The sequence below is a fragment of the Gavialis gangeticus genome, unplaced genomic scaffold (genome assembly GCF_001723915.1).
Source record: "Gavialis gangeticus isolate Ggan-Ray unplaced genomic scaffold, GavGan_comp1, whole genome shotgun sequence".
Lineage (NCBI taxonomy): Eukaryota > Metazoa > Chordata > Crocodylia > Gavialidae > Gavialis > Gavialis gangeticus.
In genome coordinates, this window is record NW_017728992.1 from 178,683,965 (window position 1) to 178,703,133 (window position 19,169).

Sequence of the window (19,169 nt, forward strand, 5' to 3'; positions counted from 1 at the left end):
CAGAATTGCAATTTGAGATAGAGAAAATTGCATTAACTTAGAGCTTCAATATAGTTTTCCTGTTCCCTTAGCATTTAAGCACCTGTGGAAAGCTAAAGGGATCCACTACACATGGCAATGCAGGCGCTGTCTCCCCCAAACTGAGCAGTGGCCAGCTTTCTGCTCTAAGGGAAGCAGCACAGAGTCTTCAGGAGCAGAACAGAAGCTTCGCCACTGCATTATACATCAAGGTGAAGAAGCATGCTTCCCTCCACCCCTGCCAGGGGAGAGCACTGCTGACCTTTTCAGAGCTGTAATGGGTTATGACCTCAATTCCTCATCCCTTTTTGAAGATATTTGTGTTGACTACTGTTCCAGACTTGAGAGCTACTGAAATAAAGTGTATGTAAAAGCCATTCATAATCTTATCGTGAGACATTGAAACAAGCCTGCCACTAGTGTCTCTTTTTATTTTACCCAATCAGGTTTTCTAAAGTATTAACAAGATAATTGCATAATGAGCCATAAATATTGAGTATAAAAAGCTGAAAAGCCGAATGTCATGTATCCATTCGTAGAGAAGTAGAACTCTGCATAATTATTTGATAATATTTTTATTGAAGAAGAAATATGACAACAGTATTCAATTACCGCCTAATAGACACAATAAAACTTGACTTACAGAACCGCTGACTTCCCAACCTTATTATTTGGAGGATTTCATGTTGAAAAGGGTGTTGCATATATCTCCTACTAAAGAGTCAATTCTACCTCATGGCTTGATGCAATTATTGCATCTCCTCATATTGAAATCAATCTCTCTTCCTCCCTCTCCTCTGCCCGCTCTATTTTTTGCCCCTCTTTATTAGTGTCTTCTCTTTTCTGGGTGCTGTGTCTGGTTTTGTTTTCTACTTCTCATCCATTTTCTCTCATAGGAACCTGAGGACTGGAAGAAACTTCCTAAGTCATAGGGTCTTATCTCCTGCTATCCTAAACAACCTCTTTCCTCATATACTCCCTTTAATAAATTGCTCAAGCTCCCTTACTTTTCCTGCCCTGCTTTGCTTCCTGCCCTCTTATCCCTTTCTTAGCTCTCTCAGACTTTCTTTAGATACAGACTTGTATCTAGTTAACTGAAAATTTATAAACATGTCTTTTAGATAGACTCAGTTAAACTGGGGTAGTTAGGCAATCTTATTTTAGTCTAAACGTCATTTATTTTAGATTAGGTTAATCTAGAAAGATAATACATCTTCCAAGAGTCTGATTCTACTTGGCTGAAATATACCACTCTTAATGTAAAAATAAGAATAGCTACCGACAAACATGCACTTGTTTAACTAAAATCAGTCAACCACCACATCTTCAGGCCAGACAGTACAAATCTCTGTGGTTGAAAAGGTTTCATTCCTCCCCCTCATGCATGTTCATGAGCAAGACTACTCATGGTCTGTTGTTCAGTGAATTATTTAACCAGTTATAGTAGTAGCTCTTCTTGAAATAACAGCTTCATCCTTCTTGATGCACTTATAACATAGAGCCTATGTCATAGACCATTATGGGGAAAAAAGAAAACTTGTACCCAGCATGCTTTCTGCCTTGCCCTGACCTTTTACAGAGCAGAAGCTGGAACACATGAGTGCAAATACTTCTCTGAGTCACTCTGTGAAGTCTTCAAGTTTTCCACAGCCCTGGATACTTTTCTGCTCTGGCTGCAAATGGAGGGCTGTTAACAAACAGCTGACATTGAGAATTGCTGGAGCACTTCACATTGAACCACTGGGGTCAAAGTCAGTCAAAGCTACTCCTATCAAGAAAAGAAATATGTAATGTAATACCTTATTTAGCAAATTCAAAAGATATGTGCTGGGAGTGCACACAAGATATTTCATTTTAGTTCTATAAAGAAATGTAGACTTCAGCATCATTAACTAATCTGATTTAAAAGGAAAATTAATTATTATGGTCATTAAACTAAATGGCTTCTGTCATCTGCAAAGACATAATTGGTACAGAAAATTGTTTCATAACTATGAAACAATCAATCAACATAGCCTGAATATACACATGTATTTTCCTTCTCTGTTCTCTCAAACAATGAGCACCCAAATACCAACAAAGGGCTAGGGATGAAGGTTGACTTCACCCTGTGATAAGAGAAGATGTATACAGCAGAAGGATTATCAAACTTCTATTTCTCGTTAGTTTCCTTGCTGGTAATTAATGGGAGGAGAACAAATATTGCAAAGTTTAAAAGGAAATAAACAAACCCTTCAGTGTTATCATCCTTTGGGAATCAATATGCTTGAAAGGACAATGTCAGATACTTCCCTAAATTGTGATTATTTTTCCTCCAGTCTTCAGTCTCTTAGAAGCATGGAATTAACACTGTTAGCCAATTTGAATTCCCTCCGTTGTCTGGATGGCTGTCTGAGCCATAGAAATACATAATAGTCAAAAGGTGGGAATTTTTTAAACTACAACTGACAATATATGAAAGTTTGAATAAATCATTTAAAAGCTTATTAGCTGGTCACACAATTGAAGTCACCAAGAACACGAAGTGCGTTCTATATATTACATCTTCCCATTTTCAACTTTGGGAAAAAGCAGAGAGAGAGAGAAACTTAAAATCAGGTGGGATAAAATGAGAGGATCTCAGGAAAATTTCAAATGTTCTGAGTATTAAAGGGACTTTGAAGCCCAACAGACTTCTACACAGAAACTTGCAGTTTTTTTGAAAAGGTATGTGTTTGAAATCACTCTAGCCAAAAAAAGCAGCTGTCTGAGTGTACACCTGGTTATGAAAATGGATTGAGCTATATTGAAATTAGCCGCACTTAAACCTCTACAAGTTTGTGTTCAGAATTTTACACTGACACAATTTATGTTGGTTAAAAGAAACTATTCTAGATCGAGGCATACAAGTTGTGTTTACAAAAAGATTTAAGTGATAAAGAATAGAAAATAGAGAATCTGGTGAGGGTGCTGTGTAGGCATGAGAGTGTGTCCCTTTGCCAATCTGTCCTTTTAAGCTAATGAATGTCGTCAAGTGATCTGGAATATTCATGATCATAAATATATTTCCCTTGAAATGTGGAAGGAGAAAGTATTGAAATAGATCTAATTTCCTTAAGGAAGAAATCAAGATTATCTGAGATCATACCAAGGAACAAGTTTTGTTCCAGGTTCTCTATTCAGAGATGTCATTTGACCTAAATGCAGAGCTTTCTGTTAGTTGATGTGCTTTAATTCTTCATATGTTTTTGAACAGCAGTGCACAACTCGCACTTCAGGAGTGCAGAGGCACAGCAAGGGAGCTTGGCCCCTGGGGAAGCAGCAAGGCACAGGGCAGCAGCAGCTCCTGGGCGCTGGGTGCTGGTGCTGGTGTTGTGGCCAGGTGGCAGGTATGAGAGCCATTGTTCTTCCACCCCTCTCCTGCCCCAAAATCAGTGCTCATGGCTACTGCCCCAGTACCCTGCCTTAAATTACTCTATTGCAGGAATGGATTGAATCCTTTGTAACAGAATTACAGTGGTTACTTAACCTACCCATTTGCACAAGCAGTTAACAAACAAAGCCAGGCTGGGATCCTATTCAGGGGGTCCAGGGGGTTCCTGTTTGATACTCTACTTGCTTTATAAGTTGATTTTGGTTTCTTTTTTTCAAAAGTTATTTTGTTCTCTTATTGGAAGCCTCTTCGAACCTTTGGAAAGAGTCACATATAAGTTGAATAAATAACCTGTAAGGAATCTAGTTTCAGTTTGGCAACTGTTGATAATAGAGGTGGCCCAAACTGCACAACTCCACTTTTTGTGGAACTGGATGCAAGAGAATATTTATATGTTGCCTGAAATAGCAATAATAACATTTTAAATTTAAAAAGCTCTTTTAGAGACCTACAACATACACTAAGAGAATGTAAATTTTACTGTTCCTATTTCACCAATGACAAAAATATACAAGGAGGTGAAGTGACTTGGCTTAACTCACCTACAGTAGCGTATCAGTGACAGAGGTGGAAATTGAACCCAAGTTCCTGATTTGCAGACCTATTCTATATCACTTAGTTTAGACTCTCTCAGTATGGCAGTATTTTAAAATTATACTATGTGAATTATTTCTACAGTTGAAAATGTTTAATATTAACAGTATTTATTAATTATAAACTGTTTTTTATCTGTGTTTCATCCTACATAGGCCAAGTTGCTCACTGATGATTGAGATTCAGTGCAAACAGCTTGGCTAGTCAATAATTTTCTGTTGAAATATTTTTTCAGTGGAAAATAAGATTTAGAAATTAGAAATTAAGTAGTAGCAGTGGTTATTGGTGTTTGCTAATTAAATTAGGAAATTTCATCAAAAGTGTTGGCTACACACAGACATTCCAGGTTTTCAGCTGGAAATTTTCCTGTTTGACAAAAATGTAGACATTTTCCAAAGGGAAAAAGAAAAATTGGATCAACTGTAATGCACATTCAGCAGCACAATCCAGTATGCTAGGACAAATCAGGAAAACAAACTAATGGGACAAGATTAAAGTTCACAACTGCTTCTAAAGAAATGGGAAAAATAATTTTGGGGGGCTGCTTTGCTATCAAAGATGCCAAATGTTTTATAGCACTTGCTTCTTAACCAAAATGCTCTACAACCTTCAGCATGAAACACTGCTTGAAGCATAGGACTGATAACATGAAAGTATCAGGAAGTAACCAAGATGAAATGTGTTGTGTGGTAAAGAACGGCAAGAATTGAATACATGCTGACTGGCAGAGAATGAGTCGCTGTTGCGTAATTCCAGCTTGCAATGCACTCAGGAATATTTAAGGGAAGAGAGGGAGTAAGGGGATAAAAAAACAACACATCTGTTTGTATTTTTTCTCACACTGCAATCCTTTTGTACTCATTCCTTCTCAGAGGTTGTGATTTCCATTCCAAACAGCTTTTATGGATTCATACACATTAGGGGGAAAAGTTTTATTCATCCAGTAAAGTATACGAATGCATAGATATATAAACATGGAGAGTAATATATAATGATCTCCATAGTGTAAAAGTAGGAAGAAATATGCAAAGGTAAGAAGAGAAATTATTGTAAATAGCTTTCATGAATAGGTCCCTTTCACTGCTGTTGCCTACAGCTAATAGCATCTGAGCAACCAAAGAGAACTGGAAGATTGTGATGATACTTAGTATTTCAGTGACACAGGTGCATCTACTTTTCCTGCTGACAAGATCCCTAAGAGGGATTCTGCATTACAGATGGTGAAAATGCAAAGGCAAATCCTCAGTACAACTATATGGAAGCATGGGGTAGGATACAAATTAACAGGAATTGAGAAGAAAACAGTGGAGAGAAAATGCTAACATGCTCAGAACTGCAGAGTGAAGCCATTATGCGGAGTAATAAATGGTATGATCCTGTTGAAAATGGAAAAGAAACATCCTATGCTTTCCATATCCTAGACAAAAGTGCATTTCTGCCACTTGTATTAGGCCCAGTAGGTCTCCATGAGGAGTGGGTTCTGACCCAAAAGGCGCATTTTTAACTCAGCTTGTGTGTCACCCATTGAATCACTTGACAAATTCCAACCATTTATGCTTGTGAACCCAGTGAAGGCGACAGGACTGAAGACACCATTTGAAGACAATGGTGTAATAAGGAACAAGGGAATAACCCAATTATCAGAACCTTTACTGCTGGTGATGAAGCACAAAACAGAGAGAACCCACCTTCAGATTTTCAGAGCCAAGGCTGAGTTGACAGAGCTGCAAACAAAGAAAAAAAAACCCCAAACACACACAGTTTTACGTAAACTGAAGAGATTCAATATGGAAATCATTGAGAGGCAATACATGCAGAGCCTCACAACTCTCTTCAGAATAAATTGTGGCATCCGGCACTTTTAATGCTCCAGATAGGTATTGCCGCAGCTTGCCAATTCCAGAGTGGAACCACACTCTAAATATTCTGCAGACTGTAGTTAAGTGCTGTAGTATGTTAGACTTTCCAGTATTACATATTTCAATTGACTCTTTGTTCTCCTCTTTCAGGACAGGTTAATGAAGCTAAAGAGAAGGAGAGATGTCCAATTGAATTGCAACATATGGAAAAATCTAAGATTTCCGTGAACTCGGAGAGTATGCTAACACCCCTATTTTAGTGAGACTCGTCTTGATAGCTAGTTATTCTTTCATTTCACTTCTCATTTAAGGACCTCAAGGCACTTTGCAAACATTAATTAAACTTTACATTGCCTCCTTGACATAGGCATTATCCACATTTTAGAGAAAGAGAAACCATGGGCAGATGGAGGAAAAATGACTCATCCCAATTAGTTTCAGGGTCAGAATTTGGCTAAGTGTATTGATCCCCTGACTCGTCCTTCAGATCATGAGGCCACACTCTCCCCCCTTCCATGGAAATGGGAGGGAGACATAGAACAACTCAGTCCTGCTGCATTTCCAAGCTTCTATTTTGTCATTTCTCCCCATACAAATCAGAAAAAAGTTTCTTTGTAAGTTTAAACAATGTTTTGCAATTTCAAAAACCCACTGCGAGTACTTTTTGAATCTAAGAATTTAAAGAGCGACAGGTGAAAAGTTTAAAAGCTAAAAAAATAACCTCGAAGTCATACAACATGGGTGCCTGTATCTTGCTGATAATTACTGTTGCTGCTTTCTTTTTTTAAATTAAGCAAATGAAGATGTCAGAGCAGATATTATTAAAGTGGGCTATGTAATGTTTATAGACATAGGATGACAATTCAGAGTACAGCTCTTATCTGAGATCATAGAGTTCCTCTGCTAGGTACAACTTTTGCCTATTATGCCTGTCCACTCCACTCCTAGGTGCAGCATTTACAAGAAAACCTGCTTGCTGAGTGCTTCAGACAGGAAGGCTCTTGTAAATGTCAAGAACGGCTCAGACAAAGGCTGTAGGCAGCCACAGTGGAGGAAGCTGTTCTGTCCATGTGCACACTGTTGTGTGAAAGACAAGCAGTAAGTCATGTTTTTGGCACAGTGGGCTCCCTTTAACAATCAATCACTTCTGCATATGTAAAATAAATATAGGAGTTGTAAGGATTAGACCCACAAACATGATCCCAAAGAAAGAAAAAAACAGACCATAATTCACAACTAGGCACCTTAAAAATAACCCATCCCGGCAGCTGGAAAGAAAAAACAACCAAGGAAACAAATGTAAAGTCTATCAAAGGTCCCTGCAGTGGTTAACATGCTTATACATCTCTTCTAATTAGAAAGACCCTTTCCAAACCAAACTGTTCTTATTATTCCAGCTCCACTGTGGCTACCTAATCCTATGCTTTCCTCTTTACATCTACCTGCACAATCCCTCGCCCACCACCATTGCTCCCACACCCTATAATATAGCAGTTACTTTAAGTTAGGCAGTAAATAATGCATGCCCATGCCTGCTGCCTAAATCCTCTTATGTTAGAAGTTATTTCCTGTCATAAAATCATAGAAATTAGAGTCAGAAAAGACCTATTTGATCAAGTAGACCAAAAACCCACATCAACGTATGACTGTTCCTTACAGTACACTTTCTAGTGCTTTGTCCAGTCTAGTTTTAAATGTCTCGCTGGATCTCTTTAAATGTCTCCACAATGGCGTTTCTACTACTTTCCTATGACAGGGATTCCACAGGCTAATAGTTGTGCTTGACTAATGAGTCATGTTTGGTTCAAAGAATTATTCATATTAAAATTACATGGCTGTTGGTTTGTGCCTTTAACGCCTGATTGTACGGCATGTTTTCCAACGCCTTTATAAAGGGTGTCTAAGGAAAAAGAAGGAAACATGCTTTGGTTGGAGTTGGGAGGAATGCATTGGTGTTAGACACCACAAGAACATGTGCAACACACCCTTCTTCTAGGTAAGCAGTTCTTCAGGCACAGGGGTGAGATGGGTGCTGCTTTTCACAGTAGCAGGAATGTATAATGTACTGGAAAGATTTGTGGTATGTGCATGCTATCAAGGACCAGAAAACCGGAAGATGGACTGGGAAAAAAGTGATGGGCTAGATAATGAATCATTTCATAGTTGTGGGAAGGAAATCTTGTGAGGAAAAGCAGCAACGTGCTCTCTGGGAGATTCCCCATATGTTTCTACCATCAAAAATACCATGAGACTAGCCCTAGGTTAGTTACATATGAACACTACAGAATTAAAAATGGAAATCAACATGAGGAAAGTTAAACCAGTTTCATTCTCAGATAAAGAATCACTTTGGATTTCACTTGGAGTTTCCTGCTTTGTCAGAGCAAATGCAGATTCAGCCTGAGAACCAAACTGGGCCAACCCAAACCTGCATACTATGCTATGACCCATGCTAATTAGCTCCTAGCCACATGGGGCCTTTTGCACAACAGTCTCACTCCAGTCAAACTTCATAAGCATTGGGTGGCAAATGAAACCTGCCCAATGTTGTCCACAGAGGGGTATCCCATCTTCACAGGGAAACAGGCAAATACCGACCCAAGTGGAAAAATGGGTACTCAGCACTACACAGATGAAGATGGTGCAGAACGTGCTAAACCAAACAAAAAAGTAGCAACTGTTCTGCAGAAATCCCATGCAAAAGCTAGACCAGATGCTAGTCCATCCTACGGATCACCTGAAAGAGCGTGGAATGTATTATTCACAACAGCAACAAATTCCTCTTTCCCCCCCACCTCCTCTCTCTCCTCCATCCCTCCCTCTTCCTGTCCCATCCCTTTCTCCCTCTCCCGCACACAAACACCATCTCCCTCCAGCCCCTTCTGTCCATGGACACCAAGCTCTGAGTGACATTCACTTCACTAAGGATAGTTAAGGTAAGATTAAATGCTAGGATTTCACAGAAAGGGAAAAACTGGAGGTGACATATCTGCATCCTAGGGACATTTATAAAGGATGAGTGAGCATTCATCATCACCTCCTCTACTCTTTTGTCCCTCCCCCACCTCCCGTCAGCTCAGTGCCAAGCCAAACAACAAAGCCTGTATAAAACAACTTAGCAAGCCTTTAAAATGTTACACTGCTAATTTAAATCCTGTGAAACTGCTTACGTGCATGCAAAGAAAATGTCAAGTTAGTCAGAAGGGGCATACTTCTACATAAAGTATCACTGTATTGTGAGAAACTGGGCAGAAAACGAGGAGGGGAAAAAGAATCTTAACTTCTTTTAGCTTGCAAAAGTATTCTTTTATAGGAGCTGCTTAGGAGAGAAATGTTCTTCTGGCTACTTTTCTCCTCTAGCAGCATCCATGTAATTTTTTCAATACCACAGTTAATGCCCTGTTTCTCCTACAAAAATCAGCTGTGGTTGCTCCACACAAAGAAAAGAAACAACAGATTTAAAAATGCAGCAAGATATTTCAGAGACATGGTTCTTGACTTAATTTCACCCTGCCTACCTGACATATGGGACTAGCAAAAGGGAGCCAAAGGCTGCTTATGCATCACACAGCATAGTAGGCAGTGTCAAAAAGACCTGAACAACAGACCAGACAGAAGACACAGGGTAGTGAGGTGGCAAGAAGGGTGATAGCAACTGTTAGGTTAAAATTTAGAGTAATTTTATGTCATGGATAATAGGAGGTGACGGGTGCAAAGTGAATAAAGATGGGGTAAAAAAAACTATAAATCAATTTATACCTATGTAACACAGAAATTTAGCCCCTATGTGTTGCAGATTTAATTACCAGATTTTCAGAATAATTTACTTCTCTTTAGGCACCTCAGTGGAAGCTGTTGGATGCCGAGCATTTTTGAAAACCTGGCCCTTATTTACATTGCTAAGTTTTTAGAAAAAAAAAAAAAGCCCCTAAGTATGCAGAGTCCTGTTCTGCCCCTGAAGATATGCAGGGAGAGTTCAGAACAGCTGAAATGAAGGCAACAGCACCTAGGAAAGAGCATAGCCAGCACAGGTATCCAAAACTGTATTCAGGCAGCCAGAAAAGGCAGGAGGGGAAGCCAGGAAGGGACCTAATTTGGACCACTGCCTCTAAGCTCTGCACTAGTGTTAGCAGCATCAGTTTTTTGTTACTGAACCTTCATACTGATTTTTGAAAGAATTCTCTCCTATAGGTTACGTGGCACATACAATCTCTCACAGACAGATGCCCTTTGCCTCATGAGGCCCGCTGCCACTTAAAAGTCACTCCAATGTAATGCATCACAGTGACAGTTAAGAAGAGGGTGAGTGAACTGCAAATCACATTGCCACAACACAAGGCAGTTTCTCTCTACCCCATAATAATTCTGTCCAGCGTGTGGTTGAGTAATGAATGGAATAAGGATGACACTCCATGGTAAGAGCAAATAATGGAGCTCCTCCACTGAAGAGAAATGGATCCTAGCAGGTCTTGCCTACACTTTATTCACTGAGCAATTTAAAGCAGACAATTCAGCCCTTTATGCTTATGGATTTTCTTTCTAGACATATTTCTCCATTCTCTTCAGTTTATTCAGCTTTGTCTATGGTCAGTGCAAATAAAACTGATAGATTAAAAAAATTACAGGGATAATTTTTTTTTTTTAAATTCAACCACTCAAGGATACCTTCAGAATTGCCAACCATGCCCTGACTGGCAGCTGCTCAAAAACACAATTCCTTGAATACAAAACACTAAGTAACACTATATTTCTTCATTCAGGTCCCACCACAGTTCCATTTCAGCACAGCAAAACCTCATTAATTCACACTTTGCTTATCCCCACACCTTATAATTCACAAGGAAAAACAACAGTCAGCAAAGATTTAACAACAATGTGCTTTACTGAGGTCTCTTGTTGCTGAGATTTCATTATTCGTATAAAATATGCTACTGTTCATTCAGTATGATTTTCAATATCACCATAAAATATCTCAAACAAGAGACTGGGTTCAGGGTGTAGACTTGGGAGATGCCACAGTGGGGCAGGACAAGCAATGATTTGGCTTTGGGGATTTTAGATCTTCATATGTCTATAAGAGAAACTGAAATATAATTGTCAGCACATTTCAGAACAGCTCTACCAGGAACTGTTCTAGCAGCCACTGATCATCGGGATACAAAGGGGATCTGGATTAGGGGCCTTTGGTACAACGAAAAAGTGTCAATTCCTTTTAAACATTTTAGTGGTGCTCACTCTGTTCTAGGTTTTAGAAGCCATCAGAAACAAGCCACAGCAGCAAGATGTACACAACTAGATGTTGTATAAGGCAGGCAGGGTGGCACCTTACAAACTAAGGGTGGCACCTTATAGAGGCATGAGTTTGCATAGGCTACAGCCTACTTTGTCAGATACTGTGAATGTATTAGAACTTGCAGGTGTGCATACGGTCAGTAAAACATGGTTATTTGGAGCGCAGCAATGCACGTGTGCTTTCTCTGTGTTATTGTCCTTATGTAAAAAGCTACAAGAAATTGTACAATCACAAATTTTGATCTTACCACATTGTTCCCTCTCACCTTTACTTCTGTAGGCCCAGTGCCTGTCCTCTATAGTAAGCCCGCAAAGATGTGCAGGAACCTTGTACATGTTGTGTTGCAGTATCTCCCAACTCATCAGCCAAAGGAAAAGGCTGCTGTGCTCTCATTTGCCTGTGAGGCCCAGAGAAGCAACATCCAAATGCATCAAATTAATTATTTTTGTTTAGGCTCGTGAGTGTTGGGATTAAGTCCCTTTGATAAACTCTAATATAATAAAAGCCTTAGTCTCTGTCTGTCTGTCCGTAACACTTTATTCGCACTCTGATTGGTTGTCTCAGCAGCCAATCACAATGCTGACTGAAACAACCAAACAGAGTGCTCCAAGAGCATTCCAGACAGGAGGCGGCAGCAGCGGCGGCATGGTGACGCACCACTATGACAGTGGGGGTGAAGGGAGACAGCAGGGGTGGGGTGAGGGCAGCGCTGCTGGCCTCACCCCATCTCCCCCTGGCTCTGCTCCCTGGAGGCAGCAGCGACACAGGGTGCTGGCTGGGGGGGAATGAAGGGGATGACGAGGCAAGCTTCTCCCCCACCCACCACCCCCATTCCTGGGAGGTGGTGGCAGCACAGAGTGGTGGGTGGTAGCGCTGCATCCCCACCTGCCCTACCCCCCCCATCATTCCTGATGGGCAGTTGGCTAGTAATGCAATATTCCTTCAGTGGAATCTGCTCCACTGAGGGACACAATACTCCCCACATTGTCTAAAAAAGTCCTGCAAACTATTTTTTGGGGGCTGCAGCTGTCATTTTGTTCTCTATTTGTACAGCACCTAGCACAGCAGACTCTTGGGTCTCTTTGGTGGTCCAGGGTGCTGCCACAACACACCCCCAGAAAGCAACACCCCTCTCTCTACAGATAGTATTAGGCAGAGTACCTTTCCAATGCACACTCTTGGTATATCTAACCAGCACAAGGCTGTGCCATGTTGATATGCTCCACACCCTCCTTCAGCACACTAGCAATTGGACTGGAGGCAGTGTACCTGAGTGAACATAGCACTGCATGGCTATGCTTACCTGGGTGGGTACACAAGCACAGCGGGTGTGGCATGTCTTAGTATCATGCTTCCTGTCTCAGCTGGGTTCCACATCATACTGTGGAGACATGCCCTTGGTTTGGATGCTGCCAGCTTTTCAAACCACACCCACCAGCGGTGGGAGAGAAGCTCGTTAGATTACTGGTTAAGTATGCATTCTTTTCTTTGCCTCTTCAAATGTGTTGGGCAAGCACATCAAAAGATTTTGGTACATCAAAAAATCAAATGAACAAAAAAGAAAATGGTTGAAAAACACAGAAAGAAGTGGGATGAAAAAATCTGTCATTCAAACAGCAATAACGATTCACCATGCAGTAGCAGAATTAATTTTACTTTTTTGTCTAGATTGCCATGTTCAGTCCTGTATCCTTCTACTTTTTTCCAGTAAGGAGGTAGCAATCTTCTGGCTTCTTACTTACATCAGAAATTATGGCCATTCTCTATTTTTCAGTTTCAGGAAAACACTACAAAAGTCTCTAAAGTCAGTAGTATGTATACACAGTGTAAAGGCATTCCAGTTTTTACAAAGATACGATTGAGAACTTATATTAGTGATACTACACTATCAGCAGAACTGCTGAGCTGATTGAAATAAGATCTTTGTTCCAGAGCCATCCTACCTTGGTCACATGTGTGTGCATGCATATGCATGTGCACATACACATGCACGTGCACGCACGCACACACACACGCACGTGCACACACACGAGTTTGGCAAGGTTCTCACCTGGAACTGACCCTTTCTCCCAAATTATGGGGAGAAATCAAGAGTCAGATGCTAGCCCTATCTTTAAACAAACAAACAAACCGCTTTGACTTTGCAGTGCTCTTGCAGGCCTGTAAAGTTTAAGATGTAGAAATAAAGGGCCCCTGGCACATGTTACATTCATAGTATGGTTAAAAGGTTAACTGTGCCATAAATAGCAGCATGCCATATGATCAGCCAAGTTATGGCACCATAATATGGAAAACTAGATACAAAGATTCAGCAAAGTCAACTGATTGTCAGCACTGAAACTTGTGCAACCCTGGGCCTGAAACCCCTCCAGGACAGCCTTGGTCCAATGCCAACAATGAGCTGCATGGCAGGTGGGTTGCAAGATTCCCAGTGGGGAGAGGCAAGGGGTTAAGGGGCATCCTGTATAGGTGCATCCTGCATAAGGTCACTGCTCCCTTGTGGAGGCAACATAGACAGAAAATGCCAGCCGTGATGTTACATGCCCTCTCAGAGTCATCCAACAGTGCTCTGCTCCACTCAGCAGCAACATCGCTGAATTCTACCAGCTGCACACAGGCCAGAAAGCACCTGAGGCAGTAACTCAGCTAGTATCAGCTCTTCCCAGTTCCCTCATTACAAACACTAATTAATTAAGCCTTGCAACATACTTGTGAGGCCCATAAACAACATAACCACATTTTTCATATGAGACAGTGAGAAGCAAAAGACTATATCTTGATCCCATTGAGGACACTGACTCCAATGGGATTAATCTTCAAAATACTGGGTGTCTATACACATGCCCCACACTGGGGGTGGGGGAGCATGGGACGTGTTAATTAGAGAGGCTTCCAGACAGCCACTCTACTCAAAATGCCAGTGTCACACGTATTAAGCATCCCCACACTTCAAAATGGCCAAGGGGGCTCTAACTAAAGCTTATTCAACAAATTTTAGTTAAAGTGCCCCTGCAGCCATTTTGAAACACAGGGCACTTACTATACGTGATGGTTAGGCATGCTGGAGTGCTTTAATAAGATTAATCAAGTGTGCTCCAACGCATTCTAATTAGAATGCGTTGGAGCACACTTAGTTAAGATTGCTGGTTAAGAAGTCTAATATGAAGCCTCTCAACTTTAGTGCCAAACCTCAGCTCTCCCATCCAGTCATACAGGTCCCATGGCCCAGTCTGAGTATCCATGACAGGTAGGTGTTAGGCATTTTTCTAAGGAGGTAAAGAAAGAACCCTTCTCCCATTTGCAGCTTCATTCATAATTGGCTTAACATTTGCAGCCTTTGTGAACCCCAACTTCAGAAGAAAGCAGCAGAATGCTCATACTTCACTCCTACAGTACTCCACGCCAGTGCTCCAACACAGCTGGACTTAATGTTATGTAGTGGATGGATTCCCTCCTTATCACAGGGACCTCCACTCCATACTTAGCAGAAAAGTGGCTACACAGCACTTGACCTCCACGAAAGGACTGACATACCTGGAACAAGTATGCACCCTCTGAACACCCTCTGTGACAAGGGAAGGACACCCACAACAAAACCAAAGTGCAGAAGGCTTACTCAAAACAACCATTTGCCTTTAGCACAAGGAATGGAACTGCACTAACTTTGGCCACATCCAGATGAGCGTGGATGTTTGGCTCCCCAGGGACAATTAGCCGCGGCACACCTTGTATCACCTCTAGTTGTCCCTGGAGAACACCCGTGCAATGCATGCTCTGAGGCATGACAGATTACCCTGGGTGGAGTTGGGGAGGCTGAAGCCAGAACTGGACTAGCCACAGCAGCCTTACTTGGGGTCCTGGGGACCTCCCAGAGCTGCAACAATGGCAATCCTGCCACTTGGAGCTTGGCCAGCAGCCACAGCCTGGCTCCAGCTGCTCCAGCTCCAGTTTTGAGTGGTGCATGCTGCCCCCATGTGTGCCACTCCACTTATTTTTTGCATGGGTTTTTTTTTTTAACTCCTGGATATCCAGGGGCCAACCTCTCCCCCACCTCCCCCGGTGCTACTCCCTTGCAGCATGGAGAACAGCTAACCATGCAGTATATGGTGCTGCAGATGAGCCTGCAACGCTACATACTTTCATGCAGGTGCTTATCTGGATGTGGCCTTAGATGTGATGGTATCAGCCATGGCAGCAGCACTGAGGAGGATTTCCCTTCAACTCCAGTTTCTAGAGAGATACACCCAGGCTCTTTTGGAGCAAAGCTGGATAGAATGACAAAATGAATGTAGACAAAAGTACTGCTCTAGTGATCATTTTGCAGCATCCCCCTCTAGGATCTTTTCTTTCTCATATTCTTTTATTGCAGAACCAATTAACTGAAACAACTGTATGAACCCTTCACCCTGCTGTGAATATTAAAGAATCCTGTGGAATAGAAAACAGAGAGAGCTCTACTGGAAAAATGTTTCATTAACTAAAATTAAAGGCCTCTGGAAATCTGGTACTGTCTTGCATAAGCGTGCTTCATTGGAGTTATCAAAGACTGTTTATGTCTATGTATTCTTTGGGTCACTCTCATGATGTATTTGTACAGCACCTAACACAATAAGACTTTGATCTCAGCTGGATGTTTTAAATTCTGCTGCAATATAAGTTAATAAAAACAAACTAACAACCACCATCTGCTTTGCATCATCGTAATGGTATTAAAATATTCAAAAAAAAAACCAGAGAAGAAAGTCTCAGAGTAGTTACATAATCAGGTGCCTGGATGTTTCAAGAAAAGCAAATGGAGTTAAATTATTCAATATACTGAATGTCTACATTACTCATGTAAGTTACTAAAATCTAAATATGCCTCATCTAGGTTCTGTCCAGGTCTACCATTAGCTATCCAGCTCTTGCTCTTATTTCCTCTTACTCTCTCGCCTGCCATCTCTGTTCTCCCTTTCCTTCCCTCTGAAGAATAGTCTGGTGATTAGGATGCCAGCCGGAGACTTAGCAGACTGGGATTGCCTTCTGTGCCACAACCCTCCCATGTGACTTAGGCAAGTCATATAACCACTCCGCTCCTCCGTTTCCCCTTTGGAAAATGGGATAGCAGCATTTTCCTTCCTTACAGCAGTGCCATGAAGATAATTCCACTAACATCTGTGAGTTGCTCACATACTATGACATAAGGGCCATTTAAGTATTTCTGCAACACTTATATTAATGTCAGGTGGTTCGCTATAGTTGCAGTTCTGGCTGCTTAGAGCTCATTGGAACTTCAGGGCCTTAAAATGTCAACTTCCTGGTGCAGGAGCCCTGCCTTTCTGTGTTTATGTTGGATTGAGCAAGTGGCTGGAACTAAGTGAATAACATTGTTGATTGCATTTCTCCCTTTTAGCTGTAGACAAGGGCAGAGTTGGTGGGGTGCTCTGGTGCGACTGCATCCTCCCTTTGATTCCTACTCAACTTTAGCTTTGAAACCAACTCCTAGGAGGGGAAGTGGCATTTCTATTCAGGCAGTGCTGAAGGAATCAACTGACTATCATGGCTCATTATAATCTACCTGATTCCTGCTCATCTTGGGTGCTAATTGCCCTCTCTCTTTTTTAATGGTCTTCATGTTCCATTAATCAAGTTAAACTTTCTTCTGCAATGTCTCTTAGACGTTCCTGGTAATATCACTATTCCATTTCATAGCCCAGCAGTCTGTTTTCAGTCCTAGCTAAAAAATTTAATTCTGGTCTAGAAATGATTGACAGTGAAGTGTTGGCTGCATTATCAAGATGCTCCAAAGCTAGATTTTGTTTTTTTCACTCTGATTAAGAGATGTACATGTAACTATAATGACTACAGGACTAATAAAACAGTATCTAAGTACTTGGAGGAGAAGATGATTAGGAACAGTCAGCATGGATTCACCAAGGGCAAGACATGCATGACTAAACTGATTGCCTTTTATGATGAGATAACTGGCTCTGTGGATATGGGGAAAACAGTGGATATAATATAGCAAGGCTTTTGATATTATCTCTCACAGCATTCTTGCAAGCAAGCTAAGGAAGTATGGGTTGAATGAATGGACTGTAAGGTGGATAAAAAGCTGGCTGGATTGTCAAGCTCAACAGGTAGTGATCAATGGCTCAATGTCTAGATGGCACTGGTATAAAGTAGAGTGCCCCAGAGGTCACTCCTAGAGCCAGTTTTGATCAATAGCTTCATTAATAACCTGGAAAATGAGATGGAGTGCACTCTCAACAAGTTTGCAAATGACACCAAGCTGGGGTGACTGGTAAATATGCTGGAGCGTAGGATTCAGGGTGACCTAGATAAATTAGTGAATTGGTCCAAAAGAAATCTCATGAGGTTCAACAGGGATGGACAAGTGCAAAGTCCTGGACTTAGGACAGAAGAATCTCATGCACAGAGGCAGGCTTGGGACCAACTGGCTAAACAGCAGCTCTGCAAAAAAAGCCTTGGGGGCTACAGCGGACAATAAGCTGGATCTGAGTCAACAGTGTGCCCTTGTTGTCAAGAAGGCTAACAGCATACTGGGCTGCACTAGTAGGGGCATTGCAGCAGATCAAGGGAAGTAATTTCCCTCTATTCTTCATTGATGAGGCCACACTTGGAGTATTGCATCCAGGTTTGGGCCCCCTGCTGCAGAATAGATGTGGACAAGTTGGAGAGAGTTCAGAGGAGGGCAACAAAAATAGTTAGGGAGCTGGGGCGCATGACTTCTGAGGAGAGGCTAAGGAATCTGGGCTTGTTAAATTTAGAGAAGAGAAGACAGGGTGGGGGGGAGGGTTAACATCCTTTAACTACTTGAAGGGTGGTGTGCTCATCTATGCCAGATCAGCCAGTCCCAATCTCAGGATCTGGTGACCCAAGCTTGGGCCTTGGCAATTTTCGGCACTATTGCCCATCAGGAGCTTTCTCCTAAGGGAATCTGGTCTTAGGAAAAAAAGGGAGGTTATTCGTGTCGTCTGGACCCCCTTAGACACACTCCGTACAGACATTTCTTCGGGCTCCTCCTCTGCCACACCCCATCCAAACAACAACCTATAGTGTGCTGTTAATGGCCTAGACTTTTATCCAGCTAAGTCAGTCCTGCAACACTGATCTAGTCAACCTCTTTCCTGAGAGAGAACTGGTTGGTTATCACTGAATGGCTACTAAGGAGTAGACACGGTTACTTCTTGGCCTGACTCCATGAACAAAAGATGAACAGAAACCTAAATCTCACCCACAGGCTATTACAGTCTTTAGATCATAATCTATCTCCTTGGGACTGCATACTCAGATTGGACCATCAATTAGATTGGACCATCAGTTAGAAAGAAAAGGATAGTCAGCCATTCCAACACTTTTTTTTCTTCTGATGCTGACACATACTGGGCAGTCTCAGATCACAGATTATTTAATAATTATTTATTATTTAAATACTATTAAAATAAACAATATTTTTTTATACGCAAAGGATGAACCCTAGAGCAAGTACAAGTGCAAATTCACACAAGGAGCTCTGTTTCTGCCTAAGCAAGGGAATTGCAATTTGGGCTCTGTCTTGCTCTCACCTATATCAGCAGTATTTTACCACTAATTGTAATCAAAGCAGAATTTCCTTGTAAGGGTAAATTTGCAAAAGAGCCCCTAATGATGTAGGAACCAAGTCTTAGTTGTAGAAGTTCCTTAGGACTTACAATGGGCTTTCAATGCAAAAAGAGTTCAAGGATGTTAAGAGATTTTTTAAAATGGGGCTTAGCTCCTAAGTCTGTAGAGGTACAGAGCAGTTGAGACTACACTTGTGTTAAATGCAGGTGCCAGCTATGACAGTTGGGAACTGCTAAAACCCCAAATACTGAAATTTCAAAAGTAATTTCAAGCAAATCCTTTCAGTTCACAGACTTTTAATATTCTAATATAATAAAGGGCTTAGGCCATCTGTCTGTCTGTCAGTAACACTCTTGGAGCACTCTGATTGGTTACTGCAAAAAACAAT